The sequence below is a fragment of the Uloborus diversus genome, chromosome 9, assembly GCF_026930045.1.
Source record: "Uloborus diversus isolate 005 chromosome 9, Udiv.v.3.1, whole genome shotgun sequence".
Taxonomy (NCBI): Eukaryota; Metazoa; Arthropoda; class Arachnida; order Araneae; family Uloboridae; genus Uloborus; species Uloborus diversus.
Window position 1 is genome coordinate 100,651,388 of NC_072739.1, and position 5,025 is coordinate 100,656,412.

Consider the following 5,025-nt stretch of genomic DNA (forward strand, 5'->3'; position numbering starts at 1 on the left):
AAGTTTAAAACTGCGTTTTTATACCTTCAATTTCGAAAAAATGTCAGGAGGAAAAGCTTCCGACACCCCTTATTTCTGATTAAATATTATCCTTAGGATTAAATTTATATTACTAGTACTAAGGTCTAGTAATATGACTATACTTCTAAATCAGAAGCTAAATCCCTCCCTCCCCCTCTTTCTCTGCAGATTGGAACATGCGTTTGAAACAATTAAAATGCCGCCAAATGTGTACCTCCACCCCCTCAGTTTTTCGACCTAGCTACTGCCCAGTTTGTAGAAATATAGTGTTGTGAAGTTTTACGCAATATAATTTTTAAAAGAAGGGGGGGGGGGAGGAGGAGGTAAAGAATCTTTGTTTTTTTAATTTTAAGAGAATTAACGATTCAACTTTGCACTTTATGAAAAAAAGCGGAGGGGAGGGGTGTTTAAGGGTAAAAACGTATAGTTACATTACTGCGTAAGTGAAATATAACGAAAATTCTCGATTTAAAACTGTGAAAGAAAAGATCATTGGTAGTAAAAATCATTGGTAATCAAAATGGTGCTAAAAAAAAAAGGGTAATAAAAATTTACTCCCCGGCGGGGAATCGAACCCCGGTCTCCCGCGTGACAGGCGGGGATACTGACCACTATACTACCGAGGATGAGGGACCTGCCGAAACCCGGGATCGAACCAGGGACCTTTAGATCTTCAGTCTAACGCTCTCCCAACTGAGCTATTTCGGCACATCTCTTGGTGCGAGGATTTTGATAAAGAATCCTAAAGAAAAAAGTAACATTGTTATCTCAAGCCGGGTGTTCCGCAGGAAGTTAATCTTTCGGATAGGAGGATTTGGGAAAGGAGGTGCTGACGGTTTTGTGCCAGGTAGATAACTGTTCGACCGTCTTTGAATATTTGTTAACGATTTAAAAAAAAAAAAAAAAAAAAAACTAGTACAGTTGAGCTCTCTTAATACGATCACGTTTAATACGAAATCACGGCTAAAACGAACATTTTGTTCGTTAATTTTGGTTTGCTATATAATTACATTAAAAATTACACGTGTAATACGTATATTAAATGGAAAGTGTCTCTGATAAGACGAACAAAAACTTATGATCTCTTTATTCAAAATGTTCGTGGTTGAATACTGTTATTTTATTTTTTGCAAATTATTCATCATTTTGTTATGTTGTAATGATACAACATAACATTGTGTATCGGATGTTGCGGTTGTTGTCCGGTGCAACGGATCCGATACACATGCCATTGTGTATCGGAAAAAAAATATTAAATATTTTTCAGAGAAATAAATTCCGTATCATCTTCCATTATGGATTACAACCTCTTCCGCGATTGTCAATTATCATTTTGATTTTTCAATATTTTCCAAAAACATTCATTTATAAGAAATAAGTGATTTTTTTTTTCCTGAATTTGCCAATAGATTACCAGTAATATTTTTAAAATATAGGTCATCATTTCTTAGTTTTTCAGTTCGTATTAACTAAGTAAACATTAGTCTTAGTACAACATTCTACAAACGTCTTAGTACAACATTTCGTATTAACTAAGTTCAACTGTAATTTCAAAAGATTAATAAAATAAAATCGTTAATCATATAGAATGTTTTTATAGGGCAATTTATTCTCAATGCTGTGAATAAATGGTTACTAATTATGAACTTAAAACAGGGGTAATAAATACAGGGGTGTGTCTTCCTAAGAGCAAGGGCGCCCCCTCCCCTAAATATCGCAAATATCCCCTAAAAATTATAAAAAATACCCCTCAAAACGTTCCCCCCCCCCCTAAAAATGTCAAGGGCGCAGTCAGTGCCATGACCCTCTACCCCTGATAAATAATGACATACGCAGATAAAATTTGAACTTTTCACTTCCGAGATATTTACAATTTATTCCAGTTAGAAAAAAACACTTTTAATGAGGAATAAAAGATTTAACAATATAGATACACTTTTCATTTTATATAGCTTTTTTAGTCTTTTTTGGTTTTCATCTTGTTGTAAAAATCCTCACAAGCTGATCCGGTATCAATTTTACAAGTCAATGGTACAAATGATAAAGTAATTATCCTAAATAATCATTCAGAGGTAACTATTTTTCAGACCTTTTTCATGGTGGTAACAAAATCCTGGAAAAAGGTTCCCTAATAATTCTCTGATTAAGCTCCGAAAATTTTCCTGATTTACAATCGTGACTATCACGTATCTAAAAGACAGAACCACATGAACATAGCTTACCTGCACATTTTGCAAGAAACACAATCAGTAGATTTTACTTTGAAAAAATAGGTGGGAAAAATTAGATTTTTATATCAGAAAACGAGAGAAAACAGGAAGATTAACATTCAAAATACCTTAAGGCTAAGCTTTTTTTAATTATTTTGTTCGTTTCAATACTTAACCTGTCACATTTGAAAACTCTCGCTCAAAATGACCATATAATTTTGATTTAACATTTCCGAATTAACGTTTTCATGAAAATAAACAATTTTTATTCCCAAGCCTGTTAAAAGAACCTAATAGTAATTAAAGAAAAAAATAAATAAAATTCCAAACACAGATGCAAAAATGTTGAGATTATCAGCTGTGTGGAAAAAAAAAGTAGAGACGTACCGAGTAGCACTTTGGCCGAGTAGCCGAGTACCGAGTACTCGGCCTTTCACTACTCGGCCGAGTACCGAGTTACCGAGTACTCGGCCTTTCACTACTCGGCCGAGTTACCAAGTACCAATTATGTTTTAAGAAGAACCATCGACACACATGTGATGAATTTTGAACTTATTGGAATAGTAGTATAGACCTCCTTGTCCATATAATAGTTTTTAAAACTAAATTCCTGCTGAAATTTAATTACGCATTATATATACAATTTTGTTTGTGTCAAAAATTTTACAAAAAAAAAATAATTTTTAAAATTAAAAATAAATAAAAAGTATGATTAATCAAGTTGGAATTAAAACAAATTACAGTAAAATCCTTCTAATGCGGACACTAACAGGACAAATTTTTTTGTCTGCAATATAGAGGTGTCCGCAGGACAGGGGTTTAATAATGTTATTTGCATTGGAACTGGGGAATTAAAAATTGTCCGCCTTTGAGGGGTGTCCGTTAGGAGGGGTTTCACTGTATACCAATCAATCATAGTTCTAGTCCCCCAAACATAAATAATTTTTAAAGCAGATAAAACAAATGTGCAGGAACACTCCAGACACGTGTTTCAGCCCCCCCCCCCCCCCCCCCGTTACAAGGAACGTCTTTTTCAATGCATAACATGTGAGCTAAGGAATGTAAAGACATTCAACAAAAAAATTCGACTTTTGTCGGATGCCTTTAAATCTACGAGCCCCCATTTTGTGCATTGAAAAAGGAATTCCTTGAAATGCCAAAACACGTGTCTGCAGAGTTCCTGCATTGTGCTTTTAACGTTGTTTTATTTCCTTTTATTTTTTAAGCAAAGGTATTTTTATATTTTTATTACTAATTTCTGTTTGTAGCAAAAATCCATTTTTAATATAAAAATTCCATATTTTCTATACTTACCTTTTTTGCGTAATTTTTTAATAAATAAGTTTCATTAACTTTGGGGACATTAAAATAAAGATTTATTCCATTGAAGCAAAAATCCATTTTTAATATAAAAATTCCATATTTTCTATACTTACCTTTTTTGCGTAATTTTTTAATAAATAAGTTTCATTAACTTTGGGGACATTAAAATAAAGATTTATTCCATTGAAGCATTACAAACTTCATTATTCTCAAAATTTAAATTTGACTTATAAATTTTAATTGTAAATGATTGCAGAATATAATGCTTGCTCTTTTTTTTTTATATAAATTTTAGTATCTCTTGGACAATATTCAATTTTTTGCAACTACTCGGTATTGGCCGAGTATCTGATCAGAATTTGGCCGAGTACCGAGTACTCGGCAAATTGGCCGAGTACCGAGTAGTTACAGAGTACTCGGTACGTCTCTAAAAAAAAGCAAAAAAAAACTTACATACTTAAAAATTGAGCGTATGTATCTATGTCCGAGTTACTTTTCCCGAACGCCATGGTCAATCCATGTCAAATCATCCAGACCATGCCACCCCACCATCTCCGATTTTGTTCAAATTTGGTGTACTTGTAGATTTTTTGATGCTGATTATGAAAATAGAAATTATTTTGAGATTTATGAAAAGGTTGAAAATTTATGAGCCTTTAAATGTATGCCAAGATGGTTTTTTTGCCGCCATTTTGATTGACACAAAGACGTGTTTAAACGGCTATAACTCATTAACAAATTGTAAAGAAGCTTTGAATTTTTTTTTATTTTGTTCAGTATAATGTATACTTGAATTTAAACTGCGTTTAAATTGTATAACTCATTCAAAAAAATTTCTGTGAGGGTTTACTTTTAATTTTTTGACTCGAAAACGGAGTAACTTTGACAGAAATTTTCTCAAAGTATACCCCTTTCGATTTTAACCAAATTTTGTGCACAGGTACCTCTAAGTGTAATAAAACATCTGGTAAAAAAAAATCTCGATGGGCCATTCACAGGCAGTCGTTAAAAACAAATTTTCATTTTCAGTCAAAAAAAAAAAAAAAAACTCCTTTCAAAAATAAAGTTTATTTAACTGTGTTCTCCCCTGAAATGAAAGCCAATACGCGGGTCATTCCAACGAAAATGGTACATTTCATGTCCGGCACTTTTGGATTTTTTACAGAAAATTTGATAGTTAATATGAACTAATCATATTTTTTTCTTTATTCTTCATGCAATTTTGTATCATGAGGTATTTTTTGTTCTTAATGTTTTGATTTAGGTTTTTTTTTTTCAAATTGTTAGTCAAAAAGGCAAAATCTTGATGTCCCAGTTTCAAAACAGTGACAGTTAAAAAGTGATTTAAGTAATTGCTTAGATGCCATAACAAAAAAAATTCCAATTATATTGCAACACCTTTATTGTAACAATTTAAACAATAAATTTGTTTTAGAAAAATATTTTTTTTTATGAAAATGCAGGGAATTTA

At 32.2% G+C, this 5,025-nt stretch overlaps 2 non-coding genes across 2 annotated transcripts; both read right to left on the bottom strand.

Moving 5' to 3' along the window:
• Window positions 1-575: 575 nt before the first annotated feature.
• Window positions 576-647, bottom strand: Trnad-guc (transfer RNA aspartic acid (anticodon GUC)). Its single transcript has one exon. It is a non-coding gene; the product is annotated as a tRNA-Asp (tRNA).
• A 9-nt stretch (window positions 648-656) lies between these two features.
• On the bottom strand, window positions 657-729 carry Trnaf-gaa (transfer RNA phenylalanine (anticodon GAA)). The gene has a single exon. It is a non-coding gene; the product is annotated as a tRNA-Phe (tRNA).
• Window positions 730-5,025: the final 4,296 nt, after the last annotated feature.